Consider the following 23,510-nt stretch of genomic DNA (forward strand, 5'->3'; position numbering starts at 1 on the left):
TTAAAATTGTGACAAAAACCAACAAGAAAAAAACAAGGGATTGCCATAAAAACACTAAGTGAACCTAAAGAGGCCAAAAAGAGATATAACCATTAGCCTTGGATAAACTGATTGTGTCATGATGTACAAGTGATATTCACAAGATTAACTTGAAGTGTCATCAAATTTGCATCACTTTAAGTGCATTTGAGTTGTGAATTTGCCATAGAAAAGTGAAATTTGTCAAGTGTTTGAGTCTAGGGTCAAAATGAGTCCAAATTCAGTGAAACTCAAGGGATAGACTTATATGGGCACAGGGAACACAAATGTCCAAAAACAGTAAAAAAATCACATCCCAGTTTCTCTCTGGTGATTCTATCGTGATAGACTAGTGATTTGGAGATAGACTAACAATCTGGAAAAACCCTTTATACCACATGTTGAACACATCAATACAAGGGTGCTCACAAAAATTGAGTGAATTTGGACACCATCTTGACCACCAAACCTCAAGAGTGGTGTTTAGAGTCTGAATTCAAAGACATAGTGGCAAGAAGGCTTTGACCAAATGTCCAAACAATGCACAAACTTGTCAATGCACTATACAGGGAGTGGGGAAACCAGCTGTGGAGAGAACTTGTGAAAAAGGCCAACACTGGAGAAATTTACCAGTCTATCGCGATAGACTGAGGAAGTAGGGGCTAGGGACCTTATTTCTCAAATCCCTCCTAGGGATAGCTTTAGCAGAGCCTAAATAGCATACACACCAAATTTTAAGGTGTTTAGATCACTGAAAGTGAATCTAAGGCCCAGATAGAGAACTAGGCTCTGACAAAAACACTAAAATTGGCCCAAAACCCAAAGCAAGTGTCCGAATTTCATAAAACTTGAGGGATAGACTCTAGAGAGTCAGGGGAACCCAAAGGTGAAGTCACAATTTTAAATTGACTTATATTGAGAAATCTGTGAGTCTATCGCGATAGACTCATAAAGGGGTGATTCAGACTGTAAATTGTGACTATATAGTTAGGACATACTTGTCACATAGATCCCAACCCTCATTTCACATTTGAAATTGGACCACCAGAAGACCTTGAAACACCCATTGGGGAGAAAAACACAAATTGGCTAAGATTGACCAGTTGTCATTAAAAAAAAAGATTGTTGTACATAATTGAAAGATTTGTTCCTGGTTCAAGGAAACCCTTGTGAACAGACTAACCATACATGTGTAGATTCCAAAAGGAGATCATCACATAACTGAGCATGCAGGAGAAGTCCAAGTAAGCTTTAAGTTCACAATACATCTTTGAGTCTTATGTATTTAAAGTCAAGAGCCTTTTTTAAGTCAGGAGCTAAAAGTGTCAAAAGTCAAGTAAGCACCACATCCACCGAAGAGAGTGTAACTCAGGCAAGGCTAGATCCACTAGCACCGATTATTGAGGAGGGTAGTGATACTGACACTTCGTCAGACAAGTCCTTCTTCATGATGGGTAGTCAACAGCCAGGAGGTGTCTCCTATGAAGGACCAATGCCAAGGGGAAGCACCTCCCTAAATCCTTTGAACGATTCCAAGTTCACTGTAATATTCTTAGAAGGAACAAACTGGAGGGGAGCCTTAGTTTATTCTGACTATCGAGGACGCAAGTATGATTTATATTGAAGAAAGATCGGCTCAGAGACTGGAGATAATTCGAGTCTATGATGATGGAGATAGATTCCGAGATGAAAACGGGAACCACTATCTGATAGTTAGTAACCCTGAGGATTACAACAGATATGGAGATAACGTGGCAAAAGGGAAAATGGTTTCAAAAACTCAAGAACCGTCTCCAAACATTGATCGACCTAGAGCGCTTTTTATGTATGATAAGAAAACAACCAGGGTCTCAACCTATAATGAGAATGTGGGGATTTACAAGCATGAGAGCGAGGGAATAGTCTCGTACTTCCAATGCAAAGAACCCTACCCAAACGAATTGAGGAAAGACAAGGTTCTTTACTTATTCTCTTATGAAATTGCTATGGGGAAGGATATTGTTTTTGTTGATAGGTACGGGCGAGAATATACACGTGTTCTCCCAGAGGAGGTAGAATAGGCAACGATTCCAGGAGCATCAACATATGCCCCTGAAGAAATGCCAAGAGCCACCTACACCCCTAGAAAATCGACAAATCCATTTTCAGAAGAGTATGATGTAGCCTCACATTCTACCTGACAACCGACGTTCAACTACCAGGACCAACCAACTACCCAACCATCATTGCATGCATGGCTTCGACAGAGTGCAACATTAGAACAAGACCGAAACCAAGATGGTTATCAAGACGCACGAGGGCTAAGGGATTTACAAGAACCACCACTGTATTCATGGTATCAAGGAGAGAGTAAGCCAAAGACTCAAGGGTCAACAGAGCCTGGAAGACCACCCATAGAACGATTTCGGAGAGATGAACCATCTTTGGCAAGAACTGTTAGAAATTATGGCTTAGGAGCACCATTGGGAGAGGAACCCGGCCACTACAGAAGACCAGAGGAGGTATATTGACTAGGACGTGGAGATCCAATGATGAGATTTGTAGACCATCGTAGAATTATACCTTCTCAAGTGCAAAAATGGGTAAGCAAGACATACACGGGAAACAGGGATCTGAGAGATCATGTAACAGCCTTTGTGCGTGTAATTAGAGCTGAAGAGGTGTTAGACTTCCCTACCCAATTTGCTGGGTTTGGACTAACATTAGAGGATGATGTAGCTACCTGGTTTGACTATGTGGAACGAAGAGACTTTGAGTCTATGGAGGAGGTGTTTGACAAGTTTATTGAGGAATTCTCACGAAGGGGGATAGCTCATAATACTGTCTCACAAATCCACAAATTCAAACAGAAAGAAGGGGAATCTGTGAGAAAGGCAGCCCTAAGACTAAAAAGATATATTAAGTTCTGCCCTGTGGAAGAACTGCCAAATCAGTCCAGACTTATGCTTATATTTATTCAAGGACTGAGAAATGCAGATCTCCAAAAGGACTTACATATGAAGAGGAGCACGACGTTAAATGAGTTAAGTAAGGAGGCTCTTTACCTTGTAGACAATTGCGCGGTCTACAAAGAGGGTGAATTCAAGGATCTTGACAAGGATTCATCCTCACAACAAAGTGGAAGCAAGTCCATTAAGACACCGAAAGGAGAAGTAGTTGTAAGCCAGGAGTAGCTTGTAAAGGAAGTGCTAAAGAAGATTAACTTGTATGCCAAACATCAGGCTAAACAATCAAAATGATGTGGGATTGAACAAAAATGGACAAACCATGGGACTGAGGAATGTTATTATAACAAGGGGTATGTGAGAGAACGACCATATGCTTCCCAAGCTCAGGTAGCATCTCCTCAACTTCCATCGATGCCTAGGTATCAAGCAGCAACCCACCAGGACCTGTAGGTGTTGAAAGACCACAACCAGTATTGGGACAACAACCACCCCTACCAGGAGTAAGGCCGGTAGGCATAAGATACACACCGACGGTAAACGAACCAGAAGAGAAGACTTTGGTACCTATGCATGCATATTATGATGATTCCAATGGATATGTAGCAAATCCTATCTACTATCCAACGGAAGAACCCTCAACACCAGAACCATGGAGCATGATGGGAAGTGCAAGACCACCAACAGCTGCACATGCAACAGGAGAAGGAAGATATAGCTTGGATGAACGAACACTGTTGTTCATAGCCAACGAAGGCATGAGCGGGCAAAGGCATGCACACCAACAAAGAGGATCTCAAGGAGCACCTCAACAACCTATGAGACCCTGCTATAAGTGTGGTGGAGACCATTGGCTGAGAGACTGTCCTCATGATGAAATCATTAGGGTCAACGCATATTGCACCAAGTGTGGAATAACTCACTTGATTCCTGATTTCCCTAAGAATCTAAGCAAAGGAGCAAAGACTACCTTGAATATGCTGGGAATAGTGCCTTCCAGTGGAGGGTCAGAAAACGAAACTACGATTCCTGTTAAGGTCTTGGCGAGAGCCCAAACAAGGAAAAATGACAATCAACCCAAGAGTAACGGTGAAAATCAAGACTGACAAGTCTAGCATCAGTCGTGATAATCCTCAGAAAGAACAAAGAGCGAAAATAAAAGCTAGACATGAACGAAAACAAAAAGCTGTAGAAGCTGAGCTAACAATGGCTCGAGAGCAACTTAAACAGCAAAGAGAGTCTGACTCTCTAAAATCAACGGAGGGACCGAGAAGTGCAATCTCACGAGGGTCTGTATTGGTAGACAAGGTGAATGAACCCTTGGATGCAATCTTGCAAGCCTATGAAGCAAGATTGAAGAACAGACAGACTCTAGAGAAAAGGTGGATGACATATCCATATCCAGAGATAGAAAAACAGAGACTAGAGATGTGCAAGCAGTTGATTGAAACTGTACAAGCCTTACTAGAGCCTCCACCTATGGAAGTGAGGGATAGAATAATCAAACCACCAAACAATGAAACACCTATCAAAACTTAACAAAGGGTACCTAACAAGATAGACAACGTTAAATCCTTGCCTAATGTAGAGGATGCAAGAGTCGTGCCTAATAGCACTGATGAATCACTGAAGAGTTTTCCACCATATGCAACCATTGTGGAAGAAAACTGGCCTGAAGAGCTATGGGAAATTGTGAGAAAAGCTCAAGAAAAATATGAGACAAAAACAGTCGAGTCAGCGCCTTTCTCGGAGTTGAACTTGAATAAGCCACCATGGGATTTATGCGCTAAATCATTTCAAGGGGATGATGGTTCAGTTGCATCAGAATATAGCAGACCAAAATCACTCAGAACTTTGCCACCATACATGGGAGACTATGAGGCAAAGTCGGAAATTCAAAGGATGCCTTCTCAAAGAATAGGAGGGACAAATCAATTGGACACTAAAATTTTGACAGACTTGTTGTCTACTCCAGTCAAGTGTATAATCACATTGGTAGAATTGTTAAAAATTAGGCCAAGCATGTGGACGGGAGTGGGAAAATGTTTGGAGAAATTTGGTATAAAAACGCCTGTTAAGTTCTTCGAAACTCAGCTTAATGACATAGCACAGAAGAGAGTCAACACTAGACCAGTGCCTCTCAACAAGGTTGGAGAGTATTGTGAGGGTGAAGACGGCAACACTACTCTAACAGTCGAGTATAACGGCATAGAGACTAAGGCCATACTTGATAGTGGAGTTGGCATTGCCATTGCTACCAAATTGCTATGGGAAAAATGGGAAAAACCGGCAATACGAACAACTAGAATGAAACTGCAACTAGCGGATGGGCACGTAGAAAGGCCTATAGGATTTCTTGAGGCAATTGTGGTATCTTCATGTGGCATAGAGTACGAACATACATTTTCCATAGTAGATTTCGGCAAGAAAAACAATTATGGAATTATCCTTGGTAGGCCGTTCATGAGGCAACTCAAGATGGTGCAGGACTGGGGGTATGATTATTTGTATCTAAGACATGTTGAAACCACTACACGTGTAGATATGAGGAACCACAACTACCATGATGTCATGAGAACACCTGTGGAAGAATTTGACTCAGCCACCACCATTAGTGGATCAGAAGTCCCGGCGTGGTTCTGTAAGAAAAAAGAGATATGGATGTGCGGAGCATCTCAATGTAGTGAATTTGACCACAATGAAAGGACACTAGAGAGGGTATTGGAAGACGATGCCTATATACGAGAGACCTTCCCTGAAGAGAATCTCGAACCCCTAGAATGGTCTCAATTTTTGGCTACTTTGGATGTATGCGTCAATGAAGTCACTCCCACAAAATTGTAGAGGAAGACGAGATGTATGCGTCAATGAAGTCACTACATGTTGAGCAAAATTATAGAGGAAGATGAGAACGAAGCAGACACCAAGAAAGAGAGAGTCAATCAAACGGAAATGGATCTTAATATTAGGATAGTGGGCTATGTGGACATCCCCACTAAAAACATCGAGCAGGATGGAGAAGAATCTTATAATTCTTCTGATCAATGTAAAAACGAAGATAATGCGGATGATGAGAAGTCGGAAAATACGGAGGAAGACGACCATCAGGATCAAGACAATGACGTCTTTTACAACTTCCCGAACCAAAGTGTGAGACGCCAAAAAAGATACAAGAGTAGGCGAAACCGTAAAAGTCTACCAACTAGCCTTAGACCTATGCCTGAGTTAAGGAGTAAGACACATTTCCTTATGAAAATTCCTGCTGTGGATTGTCCTAAGGATAAAGTGTCAGGAAGATTTCTTAAGGTTGTTGAAGACCCACATTTTAAGGCAAGACTGTTGAAACTTAAGAAAACCAGCAAGACAAAAAATAGAGTGACAAGGGAAATATTGGATGTCTTTGGAGATCCAATTATAACGAAAGCTGAATGAAAAAAGAAATACAATGATTTAAGACAAAAGCTGAAAAATGTATGGACAACTGAAATGGAAAGTAGCGATGGATCGGACGCTAGTGATGGGAGTAAAAAGATAGATGTACCTCCTCACTATTGTAAGTACACCATTCAGGAAAGAAAATTGGTGGTCCAGCAACCGATGAGAGAGCCTAAATCCAACAAGTCCTATGATGGGCCAGAGAACACCAAGAAAATAGACCTAGCAGAACCGGGAGAAAGTCCTCGACCTGCTTACATTGCTACTGATCTAAGCCAGGAAGAAGAGGACTTACTGATCAAAACGCTTAAAGAATTTCGTGATGTATTTGCTTGGTCATACAAAGATCTAAAGGGGGTGGATCCTAACATTTGTGAACATTCTATCCCTCTGAAGTCGGATGTTAAGCCAAGCAAACAACGTCCGTACACATACAATGAGACATTTGCCAAAAGGATCAAGGACGAGATAGACAAACTTATGGATGTCGAATTTATTTATGAGATAGAGCACACTGAATGGGTGTCGCCGATCGTGGTGGTACCTAAGAAAAACGGGAAATTACGGGTGTGTGTGAATCTCAAGAAGGTAAATGCATCAGCAATAAGGGACAATTATCCTCTTCGTATCATGGAACACGTCCTGGAACGAGTAGCAGGCAAGCAGGCCTATAGCTTTATGGACGGATTCTCTAGTTATAACCAATTGGGGTCAAACTAGAAGATCAGTACAAAATAGTGTTTGCAACAGAATGGGGCATATATGCATTTAGGGCAATGCTAATGGAATTACCACTGATGAAGACAAGGTAAAGGTGATCATAGAATTGCTAAGACCAAACACTGTACAAGAGGTACAATCATTTATGGGACATTGTGGATACTGCCGACGTTTTATCTACATGTATGCTGTAATAGCAAAACCCTTGTATAGTCTGATCACGATCTTCATATGGACCGAGGAATGTGAGGAGTCATTCCAGAAATCAAAAGATGCATTGGTATTTGCACCAATTCTAAAAGCACCAGATTGGTCAAAGATTTTCCATGTACATGTAGATGCTTCGGCATTTGCAATAGGCTGTATATTAGCACAACCAGGAGAGGGTAATACAGATTTTCCCATTAGTTATGCTAGTAGACAACTCAACACCGCAGAGAAGCATTATACCACCACTGAAAGTGAAGGATTAGGTATGATATACGCGGTAAAGAAATTTCGTCATTATTTGCTTGCGAACAAATTTACATTTTTTGTGGATCATCAGGCACTTCTGTACTTAGTAAACAAACCTTGTAACACGGGATGAATTGTAAGATGGTTCATTGTGTTGCTGGAGTTTGATTTTACGGTAGTAGTAAAGAAAGGAAAAACTCATCAAATAGCAGACCACCTTTCTCGATTACTAAATGGAGAAAAGGCTACTGGTGTAGATGATGATCTCCCAGACACATACCTGTTTAATATAGAGATGGTACCAAAATGGTCAGAGCAGATTATTCCGTTGTTGACATATGGAATGAATCTTGACGAAAGACACACGGTGGAAGATGTTAGACAAGCACAAAATTACACTATGCTTGCGGGAAGAATGTATAATCATGGTAACAATGGGATTCTCAGGTTGTGTATAGGCCTAGAGGAGTACGGCGCGTATCTAGAGGAGAAACATACACAAACAAGGGGTTTCCATCGAGGAAATCAAATAACCTATGAACGATGATGAAGACTTGGAGTGTAGGCGATGTAGCTAATTACATCAAGAAATGCAACTTTTTCATAACCAATACAAATGTGGATTATGCCACATTATATCAAGTGACGATAGCACCCGCATGGAGTCATGCTATTGTGGAATATTTGACTAATAAGGAGTTGCCAGGAGATTGGTCTAAAGCTAGACAAAAGGCTTTACAAATCGAAGCGAATAGGTATACCATCATTAGTGACCAATTGTATAAAAGAGGAACTGATGACCAGTTAAGGATAGTTCCTCATGAAAATGACTACTTTCCATTATTGGAGCAAGCCCATGCAGGCATAGCAGGAGGTCATTTTTCAGCGTAGAGAACTGTAAAAATCATCATGATTGTAGGCATATGGTGGCTGACCATGATTCAAGATGTAGCAGAATTTGTGAAAATGTGTGATGAATGTCAACGCACTAAGGTGTCAGTTAAAAGAGACCACATGCCTTTAAGACCAACGATGAGTTCTCGAGCATTTTCTAAATGGGGATTGGACTTTGTTGGTCCTATTACTCCACCAGCTTATTGTTCACAAGCACAATACATCATAGTGGCCACTGATTATATGACCAAATGGGTGGAAGCAAAAGCCACAAAGAAAGCAGATGCTAGAATCACAACACAATTCTTATATGAATATTTGTTTACACGATATGGCCTTCCAATTGAACTGGTGAGTGATAGAGGGACACACTTTGTAAATGAAGTTATTGAACATCTCTTGACTGAGTTTATGGTAATTCATCACAAATCTGCACCCTACCATCCACAAGCCAATGGCCAAGCAGAAGCAACCAACAAAATACTGTGCACAGTTCTAACAAAACTGGTTAGTGAAACAAGGACGGGCTGGGATCAAATGCTACATTCAGCATTGTGGGCTTATTGAGTTGCATCTAAAACAACACTCAATGCTACACCGTTTAATATGGTGTATGGGTTAAATGCAATACTGCCTATTGAGTTTTTGATTCCAATGCTAAGGGTAGCTAAATGGTTGGACTAGACGGGCCATGAGCTTTTAGAAAGGTTAGATGACCTAGAAAACTAAATGAGTTACGACTCAATGCAGTAGCAGCCATTTTTGCAAAAAAAAGACCACAGAAAGAGTTTTTTGACAAACATGTCAAAAACAAGGACTTTAAAACATGGGACTATGTCTTGGTATACACCCTTAAACAGCATGCCAAGAAGCTAAAGAAAAGAGGAATGGGGCCTTATTTGATCCAAGAAATATCGTCTAGTGGAGCAATAAAACTGTCGACACTAGATGGAAAAGAAATGCCGAATTGGATTAGTGGGTGTCGTTTGAAAAAGTATCATCTACCTCTAACTCCTGGGATGTTGTTTCAATTACATTATGAAAAAGCCTATAGACAAGAACAACAATGAGTTCATGACCAAGCACAACAAGAAGCCAAGGAACGTATTTCTAAGCAAAAGAAGTTTCTAAGGACAATAAACATGGTCACACTAATGATGACTAAAGAATATCCTCTTCCAACATTCCAAACAATCGAAGCGGATATACAAAGCAAAGAATTAGCAAAGACAATCACAGACTTTATGGCTCAGGACGAGAGCACTATTGACACTTTAAAAAATACGTGGTGTAGTCCTTACATAAAAGCATATGCAGGCACAGAACAAGTAGAAATCTATGCATTTCTTGACACTCGGGCGAAATTGAGTGTCATCAGCTTTGAGCTCTTTCAAAAACTTGGACCTATGATGAAATTCCCAGATACACACAGGTTGAAAGTAGCATCGGGTGATGAGGTGACCACGTTGTGGTCTATTATGTTACTAATCATAGTGCAAGGGCACACGTACACTCATAAGTTCCATGTGCTGCCACCAATTAGATCAGCAACGCCGTGTATCTTAGCAGTGTCATGGATAAAAGCTAACAGGGTATTCATTGATTTGGATACTAATGAAGCACTGTTCAAAAATGAAAACTTTTCAGAACCCTTCTTATCATATGATAAATATATGTCAATGTGGAGACAGGAGTCAATACATCCGCAACACACTAATCAACAACAATCAAAGTTTGGATGGCAAGAAATGTATTATCAAAAACCAACAATCATGCAAGGAACCAGGCAAGTTTGGGTGCGACGTACAGATCTAGCCGAGGCACAATTTAATCAAGGGCAGATATATCAAGTTTGGCTCAATCAAGACATCTTAATTCTTGTAAAGGAGTTGACAGAATAAAAGACAAAACACCCAACTCCAGCAAATCTTCAAAGAACAATTACTAACAAGAAGAATCCGCAACGGACTATATTGGTATGGCGTCCAAATTACCAATTCAGAACGAGCCAACAAAATAGGTATGGATGCCAAAGAAGACCAATGAGAAATTGTCTACAACTGTCAATGATAAGCTAGACCATATAGCCATCACGCGGAAACACTAGCGTCCACGACAAAAAACATGAAGATTTGTACAACCAAAGTCAACAAAAAGATATGGAAACGAAAGAAAGTTCAACCTGAACATGCAACAAAGAATACAACCATATTGACTTCAGCGGAGGCACAATCAAAAGTTCATACACCTTGGAAGACCATCAAACGGAGAGCAGCATAATTACAACTTCTTATTGCCAAGTCAGGTTACCAGAGGAAACCTCACCAACGAATGCCAATAAGTGTATCGCTTATACCTTCCTCTTACACCGCATAATTTTTTTACTAAATGCATTGACTGTGCATGCATATAGGGATACTTTACAAGGCCTGCATTAGCATGAGTTAACACCCATGTACAACACATACCCTTGACGATACCCTATCGTCCGAGAGGACTCCGACCAGGAGGGGGGGAGGCATTCCAAATGCGGACTCACGTCATATATTAGAGGGCAATGTTTGTGATTGTTTTTTCAACCATTTTTGCGTTTTATTGTGTGATTTTTGGGACAAGAATATGCCCTCGTAATTAATGTAAAGCAAGTCAAAACTGGCCAAAAACCGTCGAAAAACAACAAAAAAATAGGCCAAGGTTGACGATTGAGAGTGAGTAGACGAGAGAAAAGTGAGCTACAAAGTGTTTTTCTATTCATTGATATTTTTATAGGTTAGAATTGCTATTTTTGGGCAATTTTGGGATTGTTTTGCTTTATTTTAGCCTTTTTCTAGCAAAAAATATAGAAAAAAATCCATAATCTAGATAAAAACACAACAGAAGAGATGCCTGATCAGAGCAAGGTAAAGAAGACATAGAAAAAATATGGAGTGCAAATTTGACATGGCAAAAATGGCCATCGTCAAGACGGGACCTCCAAAAGGAGAAATTTGCAAAAATTGTAGAACTCGAGCAAACAAGGTCCAAATCAGGAAATTTGCGAGCCTAAACCGCATCTCGCAAAAATTTTATTTACACAGGTAAAAGATGGAAAAATTTCATGTCAGAGCCTCGATCACATATAGGGAGGCTAGGAAAGAAATCTCTCATTTGAATCATTTTCCATTGTGTGTGTGTGTGAGAGAGAGAGAGAGAGAGAGAGAGAGCTCCCTACAGCATCTGAGACTTCCAGGAGCTCATCCATCGTGCATGCTCACCAGATCGACATCAGATATGAGAGGTATGCTCGTCAACACTGAATACAAGTGTTGTTTACTTCAGTTAGTCGCAAAACCTCGCCAGCACCACCATCACAACCTGTGCACACATACTGTAGACCGGTTGTTAGGAAGACCTAGAGGCCACCAAATGGAACCAAAATTGAAATTCACAATGCCTATAGCTTAGGGAACAAACCTATAACTCCAGATAGCACAAAAGAATCATCCCAAAAAACCCTAATTTCAAAGGGCCTGCAGAAGGACAGCTGACCCAAAGTGATCGGAAATGAGCCAAAACTCATAGGTAGCATGCTGTCCAATAACCTCGACAAACCAACCGAAGGGTTAGACCATGAAAAAGTTAATCCAAGGTAGACTTAGAGCCTCTATCTGACAAAGACTGCGCAAAGCGTCACGAAGCTCTAACGGGCCAACCAGGTGACCAAATGACACCAAATTTGACAGGGTACATCCTAAGGATGTCAACTACGAGTTGGAATGTTTCCACTCAAGAAGAAGCACTTCCACGAGGACAAACGCCAACAACAGGCCAGAAAAGAATCCAAATGATCGTTCTTGGTGACGTAAGCACCAAAAGAACAACCGACTGCTCCGACGGAAGGTCAAAAGGAAAGAAAAGTTCAGCTTGAGTCATACAATGACAGAAAGTACGGTGACCATCACCTAATTGGTCTACTCCGATTCCAGAAACAGCTAAGTGCTACCAACAGGGAGTACACTTTCTGAAATTGGTTAAGACTTAATGTGTGTGTCTAGGAGAGCCTACAAACATCAGGGGAACTAACAAACTACAAAAAGAGGAAAAAAATGACAACTTAGTGAGTCTATCGCGATAGACTCACCAATACACATGGAAACAGGGAAAATTGATTTTGACTTAACCAATGGGACTAACTAGGCCTATTAACCCCAGATATCAAGTAAAATTGCAAATATTGCTCCATCTTGACAAACTTATTAGTCTATCGCGATAGACTCATTAATCTATCTTGGGGTGGACCTTTTCAAAAATCCTCTCAGGGGCAGGCTTATGACAGTATATGAAGGCACTACACCAAATTTGAAACAAGATAGACTCTTAAGGTAAGGGGAGATAGACTTGACAGATGGCTCAGAATTAGAACAGGACAGATAAAGTCTAGATGCACATGTGAGAGGCCAAGGGACCTCATATCAACTAGAAGAAGGCAGACAATGGACCACAGATCAAAAAGAGGATAATTTGAGCATAACTCCCAGTCTATCGTGATAGACTAAGCATAATGACACAGGGCCATTTGATCCAAAAATTGGAATCAACAGTTGGCTTCAGCATGGTGCAAGAAGGCTACCCACAAAGTTTGAGCCCAAAACAACAAAAAAGAGGGAGATAGCCCAACAACTCCTTGGAGGGATTCTGAAGAAATGAAAGTTGATCCAAAAGGGGGTCACTTGACATCCATTAGAAATGGAAATGAAATCAGTTCATATATAGGCCATGGGGAATCTGAGTGTGAAGTCACATGTGAAGAATAACTCCCCTATGAGAAGATAGCGAGTCTATCACGATAGACTCAGCAAAGTGTGAACTTGGGCTGATTATGAAACGTAACCATATGGAGAGTTTGGATACCCTATTCACATGTACCACACAAATTTTCAAAGAATTTGGACACATTCTCCTTCATCAACAGCATTAATTTGAAGCTGTCAGAGTTGAACACTAAAAAGACTTGTCTATCTGCTAACATTTTCCACTAACTCATCTTGGGACTAAGAGGGCTCAACTAGATGCATGCTTAAGTAATAATCAATTTAGAAAAGAGGTACTATGTTTATACATTAACCATTACTTGTGGATACAGGATCCATGGATGCTTCTCCGGGAAAAAGAAAAGGCAAGAACCTGGCAACGGAGTGTGCATTACCCTATACACTTCTACACAATTCATTAAAGCCAGCAGTCACATGGATACCTGTAGAAGCGCAAGAGGCAGCAGCTTTCCAAATCTACCAAGGTTCCTATGTGGATGGCAAAGGAAATTTAGTGGATATAGTAATGATCCCCAAGGAGGCAGAAAACTACCTGAAAAGATCACCGCAAAGATCATGGCTGAAGAAAGTTGGCTTATGGAACTTTGTTTCACTACCACTAGTGGGAATAGATTTCAAGAGGGTACAATAACTAATTGAGACTATCCAAGAAGACAGAACTTGCAGGGTTGCAGGCATGGATAATGAGATGATGGAGATTCAGATCACCAAGGAAATCATCAAAGAAGCGTTAAAATTGTCTGATCAGGGAGCCAACATGAGAGAAAGAAGGAAGAATCTCACAGTCTGCAAAGATCCAAACTACCGTCTTTTGAACTCATAGCAAACCCAGAAGTGAGGGAACTGACACAGGTATACAGTCAATGTTTGTTGAGCTACATCAAGAGACCGCCTAGATACACTACACCACACGGGGTCATCTCAACAACAATGACCTGGGCTATGGGAATGACACATGATTTATATATAGATCATGCATCGTATCTATTTGAGGAAGTCACAAAGCTACAGCAGGACAAGCCAAATTATATTGCAGGAGGAGAAGTACTCACCAGAATGATATACCGTGCCATAGGAGCGACAAATCAGCTACCACCTGCTCCTCAACAAAATGACTGGCTGGTGCTACGAGAGAATATTGAAGATAGACCACAAAGGCGAGTACCTCCGTCTACTAACACCATTGGAGGACGCACGCTGGAAAGAGTCACCAGAAGTACACAGGAAAAGAGGGAAGAAGAAAGAAAAGCTAAAGAAGAGAACTTGAGATTAAAGAAGTGGAAAGCAGAAATTGAGAACAACACCAGATTGCAGATGGTAGCAAAGATGGAAAGAATGCTAGAAGGATTTTTACTAGAAAGATCTCTACGAGGCGATGTAGACGCCACTTGGAGACCCTCTAGTAGCACTTACACATTAAGAACAAAGAATAAACACAATCCAGATTTTGAGCTGGATTGGTTTGAGAGATACATCCAAGAGAGGAATGCTACGGATGAGCCAGAACTGCCACTTGAAGAGGAGGATCTCCAAACCTTAAGAGATCAATTGAGGCCAACTACACGAGATGAGGAAACACCACCTCCATCTCCAAGGCCAGAGACAAGTGAAAGGCAACCAACTCCACCTGTTGACTCTCCTCCGCATTCAGAGAGCTCACATCATGATGAGAGAGTTCCCACACCACCCAAATAGAGAAGAAGAAGAAAGGACAGATGGCCATCTAAACACTGGAACAATATCACACCTTGATAAAGGCAAGCACATAGAGGTAGATATGACAAGAGAAAAAGCTTCCTCCTCTCAAGAAATTGAGTTGGAAGCTACTATAAGCCTGTATTTACAGTCAATGGAGACTCTACTAAACCAAATAAGACTGCACAGTCATCAGAACAGGGCTAACAAAAAGAAATTGGAAACAACCCATCAAGAGGTTTTGAACTTGCAAGTGAAAAGAGATGACAACCTTAAACTGATCAGCATTAAAGATGCTGAGATCTTGGGTCTCAAAAGCAGAGTAAACGTTCATAGACCGCTTTTGGCGTGTACAAAGTAGCCTTTATATGCATGTTCATATGTACAAAAAGATGTAAATACATGCATTTGGGAGCTTTGCAACGTGGTTTCAAGTTCGGAAAAAGGTGCAACGTGTGCACATTGTAAATATGCGTGCTTGCGTGTCGGCAGTCAAGCATACGTACATGCCTGGATAGGGTATCGGGGCCTTGGATATAGTTGTAGCTGGCTTATTTTGGCTCTATATAATGTTTTTGAGCTTTCTAGAATGGAAATAATGCAAGTGACAAGTGTGGGTACTCTCATCCCGCTCGAGAAGTTTGACACATGCGATAACTGTCTATTTGCGGCGCCTGATCTGCGGTGATACGTGCATCGCCCTAGAAGTGGTCAAAAATGGAATGTGGGGATTTGGAAATGTTCTTTGGGTCTCAAGGATAAAGAGTACAAAATTTGGTGAATTTTGGAGTCCGTTTGGGGTTTTACCCGTGAAAAATGCCCGCCAGGGGTCAAAACTGGTTAAAACTGGGCCAAGAAAGGTCAAAAAATGGTAAAAAAAGGTGTGAAATGGCTTGAAATTGCCACATCAGTGACACTGCCATGAGTGCTTGGGCTGAAGGAGCATTTTGGAAGCCAGGTTTGGGCACTTTCACCTCTCTGTGTGGGGAAGGAAGCAGGGTTCCTACAGGTGGTCTAGTGCAGTCCCGTTGCGTTCTTGTCCTGTTTTCGAGTGTATGGAGGAGTGAATGAGAGCTTTCTCTCTTCAATTTTGCACTTGGGAGAGTCTATGGAAGTTCTGAGGTTTCCATGGATGTGTGTGTGAAAGGAATTGAGGGAAAAAGGTGCGGCTTTCTGCAAGACTATGTGACCCTGTATCGGTGCCATTAGGGTTGGCGCTACTCCAAAGAGTCCAACAGAGTGGAGTTTGGTGAAGCTTTTGCAATGGTTTGAGAGTGGCCTTTTGTGGCTGGAGTTTTTGGGTTTTTGATGGTTTTTCTTGTATATTTTGGTCACCATCAAGCATGATATCCAAGGTTGATCACCTCGACTCACCTAGTAGTGTCTGCGGGCAGGCAAGGGCTTGTAGGTCGAGGCATTTGGAGTTTGAATTGAGTTTGTGGGTAGAATTTTTAGGGAGATTTTGAGTGGTGGTGAGTGAGGTGAGGAATTTAAGTAAATTCCTTGTATTGTGTTGAGTTTTCTGGGTGTGTGAGTGTGCACACGACATGTTTTGCTCCATCATCCTTTGGCGATCCCGCTGGGGAGCGGAAATTTGCTGGTTGTGCACACAGGTGAAGCGGTTTTGCTGTGTAGTTTGAGCTTCATTGAAGAAAAGTGGTGGTTTGGTTGAGGTGCAAGAATTCAACTTTTGTGGAGTTACTCACGCAAGGGAGAAGCGACTCCGAAGAGATGGATTATAGTCGGCCAGTGTTCACAGGGAAGGAGGATGTGAAGGACTGGATTGCGGATTTCGAGTGGCATACGCTTGGTATGCACATTGTGAATGACGAAGCCAAGCTTCATGTATTTCCTCTTACGCTCAAAGGAGAAGCTCGGGAGTGGTTTGAAGGTTTAGAGGAAGAAAAAAAGCAAACATGGGAGCAAGTGAAGCTGGCAATTTTTGACAGGTTTGGGAAGAAACTAACCGCAACAGAAGCGACAACGAAATTGAGAGGTTTGCAGCAAGATGTTCATGCTAACTTTAAAGATTTTTTGCAACACTTCAAAGGACATTGGGTTCAATTAGAGGCGGCATCCCAAGTACTTCCAGGGTATTTCTTTAAAGTGCATCAGTTTATGGATTGTCTCCATCCAAGTGTAAGGGAGAAGGTCGATCAAGAGGAGCCTGCTACATTTAAAAGAGCTATGGAAATTTCCAAGGCCAAGAGCAAGAAGATCAAGAGAAGGTGGGGGCAAGGCATGACACACGCTGAGCTAGTTGTGGTGCAACCAATGGTCCCTGTGACAACGGATGATAGAGTGGAGAGAGTGGTTCAAGGTCCAGATCCTGTTACGGCCCGGGTTCTACATGATCTTGTCACTCAGTTGCAAGAATTAAGAATTAACATAATGAATAGAAACCAAAGAGAAGAGCGGCCAGCTGGGAGAGGTAGGGGACGAAGGCTACAAGGTAGATGCTACAATTGTGATGAAGAGGGTCACTACGCCCCTGATTGTCCTGAACCACCAAGAGAGAGAGGAGGGATATACCCCTTATATGGATGTGGTCGAGGAAGAATAGAAGAGAATCATCAAGAGCGGGCACTAGAAGCACCGTCGCCACAAAAACTGTTTCCTAGAAATGGAGAAGGTAGGGCTGTCAACATCATTACCCTTGAGCATAAAGATGTGGATGTTTTGGCCAATAAGAGAGCTAGGCATGATAGGGAGAAAGAGACAGAAGAAGAGAGGGAAACAAGAGCAGGAAAAGGAAAGGCTAAGGTAGAAGACAAACCAGAAAGTAGCAAGAGGCGGCAAAGAAGGAAAATTGGTCCAAAGGACTACCTCCTTGGACAAGGTGTTGAAGACTATGATATTGTTGACGACATACGAAATCAAAAGGCAAATATATCTTTTGGTCAGTTGGCGGCTTTGAACGCTAAATTGAAGAGGTAGTGGACCAAGTGTGTGAGTACGCGGCTTCCTTCCAAGAAGTAAAAGCGTCAAAGCATGGTGTCATCTTTGAGGGTTGGTCACCCAGTGGATATGGTGCCAATAGTTGAAGCTATGCTGGGAAAGAAGACGGAAGTGCAAGCATATGTGGATGGTGGTGCCCAAGTGTGTGTCATGACCGAGGCTATCATGAAGGAAGCAGGTGTTAAGATGTCAGTGAATGCTTCGATCGGTATGAGGATGGCCAACCACAAAAAGGCAAGGTGTCTTGGAATAGCTGAAGATGTGAAGATAAAAGTCTTGGAGATTGAGTGCTTGGTTGATTGCTACGTGATGCAAGCGGGTGATAATGCTTATCCGATCATTTTAGGGAGGCCATGGCTTATAACTCCTGGTTCTAAGAAAGATTGGGGCACGGGCTTAATCATCATCCCCGACAAAGAGAAAGGAAGGACCATTGTCTACAACATGAAGACACACGAGAGCCGTACACAGCCCCTATTGGAGATGCAAGATACAGATTTGACAGAAACTACGTCATATGATAGTGATGCGTCATCTACGACATCAGAAGAAAGTGTAGAGGAAGGATTGATGCAATTATGTCTTGATCTTTTCGGGATAAGTGTTGAAAAGGAAGCATCAATGCATGATGTGAAGGTCAAGGAGGAGAAGGATAGTCCAAAAGAAATTGTAGAGCCTGCCAAGGTGAATGTAAGGAGCATGCTAGGAGAGGACTTGACAGAAAAAGAAAAAAAGGAGTATGATGAAATGTTTACAGAGTTTCCAAAGCTATTCGCCACTGAATATACAGAGTTGCAAGGAGATAAAGCATTCGATCATAGAATCAATCTAAAAGAAGGTGCCAAGCCAAAGTTTCAAAAGCTTAGGAGGTTGGGGGTCATTCATGAGAAGGCACTTCATGAAGAGGTGACGAAGCTTTTGGAAGCAGATTTCATCTTTCGAGTGGAGGAGTCTGAATGGGTCTCTCCAGTTGTTATTGTGCCCAAGAGGAACGGAAGATTTAGGATACGTGTTGATTTCAAACCTTTGAATGCTGCAACAAAAAGGAATCATTATCCACTACCCTTTCTAGATGAAATCCTCTATCAGGTTGCAGGTCATGAACGTTACTCAATCATGGATGGATTTTTTGGCTAATTTTAGATCTTGATAGCGATTGAAGATCGATTGAAAACCACCTTCATTACTCCTTGGGGTTGTTTTGCCTACAAAAGAATGCCTTTTGGGCTGGTTAATGCATATGCTACCTTCCAAGGATGGATGAATAGAGTGTTTGGTCCCTACTTGGGTAAGTTCATTCGTGTTTTCATGGATGACATTGGGTGCTCACCACATCGAATCTTTTTCCTGATGTAGTACAACATTTGAAGCCTAGCAAGCGCATCTTAAAGTGGAATTTGGAGCTTCAAGAGTATGAGTTTGAGTTTAAAGTGGATCATTCTGTTAAAGCTCACTTGGCAGACATAGTGGTACATAAGGGGGGGGAGCTTCCATCTTACCCAAGGGTTGACAAGGATGATCATGAAGAGGAAGTAGATATTACAGATGCGTATACAATGATGTTTGATGGTGCATACTGGAAAGTTCTTCAAAAGGCAAGTGGTGGGGTAGTGATTAAGAACCCAAGAGGCGATGTAATCTTTTCTAGAGCTTATGATCTTGATGAAGCTGAAAGTAACAATGAGGCCGAGTACCTCACGCTTTTCTTTGGGTTGAAGCAGTGTGTTGAGTTTGGACTGAAGAGGGTCATTGCAAAAGGGGATGCATTGCTAGTCATGAATCAGTTGCTTGGTTTGTGGAATGTTAAGAAAGACAATTTGAAGAAGTGGTTCTATGGCATCAAGAAGCTTTTGCATGAGTTTGAGAAGATACAGTCTAAGCATGTTCCTCGTGAGCAGAATAAAGAAGCTGATGAGTTGGCTAGGGATAAGTTGGATGCCTTGGTAGCTCCTTTAAAGGTCAAGGAAGCCTTGTATGCAGGAAGGGAATCATTGCAAGATGTAGAAGTATTTCTTGGTAAAGGGCAATGTCCAGAGGGCATGTCAAAAGTTCGGCATTAGAGAATAGTTGCAAAAGCAAGAAACTACATATTGGTAGGTGAGGATCTCATGATTTATGGCAAGGATAGAATTTTGAGAAAAGTGCCGTACAAAGAAGAGATAGGCTTGATTTTGGAGCACTGCCATGAAGAAACAGGCCATCAAGGCAAGGATCAGGTTGTCTTTTGTGTTTTAAGAGCAGGTTACTATTGGCCCTCTATGACGAGAGATGCTTATTTTTGGTGCAAGTCATGCCATGAATGCCAAGTGTTTGCAAATCGGAAGCCTTTGGCTGAGCCTTAGAAAGCTATAATGTCTTTTGATGCATTTGCAAAATGGGGAGTAGATGTTGTAGGTCCAATGCCAAGAACCAACAATGGCAAAAGGTATATCCTTGTGGCTGTGGACTATTTGACAAAATGGGTTGAGGCAAGAGCAGTAAAAGATGTAACAGCAGGAAGAGTGGTCTCTTTTTTATATGAACAGGTGTGTTGCAGGTTTGGAGCTCCTGTGGTTATCATTTTTGATCGTGGACCAGGGTTTAGGGGAAAACTTGTTGCTGCTCTCATGGAGAAATTGAAAATTCAGCATAGGCATTCTTCTCCTTACTACCCACAATGCAATGGGTTGGTTGAGAAGTGCAATGGTCAAATTGTGAAGATGCTATCAAAGTATGCTAGAGAGCATCCTAAAGAGTGGGACTTGGACTTGGAAAAGTGTTTGTGGGCTTATAGAACTGCCTATAGAGTGTCAACACAGTTTACACCATATGAACTTGTTTATGGAAAGAAAGCTCTTATGCCCATACAAGTGCAGCTGGATGCCTTGAAGTTGTTGTGAAGAATGCAAGGTGAGCATAGTGACAAGCTGCAAGAAAGAATTCTTTCTCTAGAGTTGTTGCGAATGAATAGAGAGAAAGCCAGTGATTATTATCTTCAACAAGTAGAAACAAGGATGGAGAAAATGAATAAGAGGCTTCCAAAGAAAGAGATCAAAGAGGGAGATCTGGTGATGAAGTATGATTCTCGCTTGGACTTTACTTTTCAGAAGAAATTGAGGGACAAATGGTTGGGTCCATACAGAGTGAAGCATGTATTTTCTAATGGCACCTATGAGTTGGAAAAATTGTTTGGTGAACGTTTGTGCTATAGAATAAATGGTTATAGACTGAAGAAATATTTTGCAAGGAATGTGGTTCCAGATGCAAATAGTCTCTTGGTTGAGCATAAATGCTCTACCTAGAGGGTGGACAATGATGATAGACCGCTTTTAGCGTGTACAAAGTAGCGTTTATATGCATGTTCATATGTACAAAAAGATGTAAATACATGCATTTGGGAGCTTTGCAAGGTGGTTTCAAGTTCGGAAAAAGGTGCAACGTGTGCACATTGTAAATATGCGTGCTTGCGTGTCGGCAGTCGAGCATACGTACATGCCCGGATAGGGTATCGGGGCCTTGGATATGGTTCTAGGTGGCTTATTTTGGCTCTATATAATGTGTTTGAGCTTTCTATAATGTAAATATTGCACGTGACAAGTGTGGGTACTCTCATCCTGCTCGAGAAGTTTGACACATGCGATAACTATCTATTTACGGCGCCTGATCTGCGGTGATACGTGCATCGCCCTAGAAGTGGTAAAAAATGGAATGTGGGGATGTGAAAATGTGCTTTGGGTATCTAGGATCAAGCATAAAAAATTTGGTGAATTTTGGAGTTCGTTTGGGATTTTTCCTACGAAAAATGCCCGCCAGGGGTCAAAACTGGCCAAAACTGGGCCAAAAAAGGTCAAAAAATGGTAAAAAAAGGTGTGTAATGGCTTGAAATTTCCACATCAATGATGCTGCCATGAGTGCTTGGGATGAAGGAGCATTTTGGAAGACAATTTTGGGCACTTTCACCTCTCTGTGTGGGGAAGGAAGCAGGGTTCCTACAGGTGGTCTAGTGTAGTCCCGTTGCGTTTCTGTCCTGTTTTCGAGTGTATGGAGGAGTGAATGACAGCTTTCTGTCTTCAATTTTGCACTTGGGAGAGTCTATGGAAGTTCTAAGGTTTCCATGGATGTGTGTGTGCAAGGAATTGAGGGAAGAAGGTGCGGCTTTTTGCAAGACTATGTGACCCTGTATCGGTGCCATTAGGGTTGGTGCTACTCCAAAGAGTCCAACAGAGTGGAGTTTGGTGAAGCTTTTGCAATGGTTTGAGAGTGGCCTTTTGTGGCTAGAGTTTTTGGGTTTTTCTTGTATATTTTGGTCACCATCAAGCATGATATCCAAGGTTGATCACCTCGACTCACCTTGTAGTGTCTGCGGGCAGGCAAGGGCATGTAGGTCGAGGCATTTGGAGTTTGGATTGATCTTGTGGGTAGAATTTTTAGGGAGCTTTTGAGTGGTGGTGAGTGAGGTAAGGAATTTAAGTAAATTCCTTGTATTGTGTTGAGTTTTATGGGTGTGTGAGTGTGCTCACGACATCTTTTGCTCCATCAACGTCCTCAAAGAAAATTTACAGGAGTCAGAAAGTTTCAATGCCATTTGTGAAGATACCATCAATGTGTTTCTTGAAGATGTCAATGATAGAGATGAACAAATCCAGAGGTTGCTGGCAGAAAATCAAGATGCCCTGGAGACAGTCAAAAATTTACAAGTCATAATTGATGACTTACAAATTGAAGTGAAGGATTTGAGAGCAGTAACGGACATACAGGCAAGGGAGATAGAAAGAGCAAAGAAACAAAAGACGCTGCTACCAGCAACACCAGTGGTCCAACCGCAAGAAGACATGGAGGCACTGAAGAGAGAGCTGGAATTGGAAAGAAAATAGAGGTTAATGATATCTGAAAGTGCACTTAGAGCTGAGGATCGGTTGCAAAGGCAAATCTCGGATTGCAAAGTGAACAACAACAAGGACCAGCTCAGGACAGTGAAATAGAAAGCCTTGTTTCCAAGTCCATCAAGGAAGAAAATGAGAATCTTCACAACAGAGTAAAAGAGTTAGAAGAGGCTGCAGCCCAAAAGGTGATGGAATTTCAAACACTCCAAATCAATAATCGAACAATGGCTACACAAATTGCAAGTCTCCAAACTGCAAGCAAACCCCACGCGTAGGTGCGGGTGCACATGGTGCAAGCGGCCACGGATTTGGCTGGCCTGGCAGAACTATATGGAGGTGATGATGACTATGAGGAAGGATCAGAGGACCATGGGGCCCCTGATACATAGAATGATCAGGTTGGCTCCAACAACCAAGAAGAAGACGAAGATTCAATCACAAAACTTGAAAAGCAGAAGCTGGCCGAAGAGATGGAAAAGAAGTCAGATATGATGTGGTACAAGGCCATGAAACTAGAGAAGGAGATGCTACGAGGACTCTCCAAATCAGGCAAGATAGCAACAAAGCTACGGGAAGAGTGGAATGCCTCGATGTTATCCTATGCTCTGTTGAAATATGAAACACTGACACATCAACGGCAACTAGAAAAGGAAGAACAAGTGCCACTATTTGAAGGAGAATTATAGGTTCGGGAACAACAAAGCAGAATCATAGAT

At 41.8% G+C, this 23,510-nt stretch overlaps 1 pseudogene; it reads left to right on the forward strand.

The window, feature by feature from the left end:
- Positions 1 to 1,784: 1,784 nt before the first annotated feature.
- Positions 1,785 to 23,183, forward strand: LOC147459617 (uncharacterized; annotated as a pseudogene).
- The last annotated feature ends 327 nt before the right edge of the window (positions 23,184 to 23,510 follow it).

Source organism: Adiantum capillus-veneris, chromosome 4 (genome assembly GCF_014529385.1).
Source record: "Adiantum capillus-veneris isolate H3 chromosome 4, ASM1452938v2, whole genome shotgun sequence".
Classification (NCBI taxonomy): Eukaryota; Viridiplantae; Streptophyta; class Polypodiopsida; order Polypodiales; family Pteridaceae; genus Adiantum; species Adiantum capillus-veneris.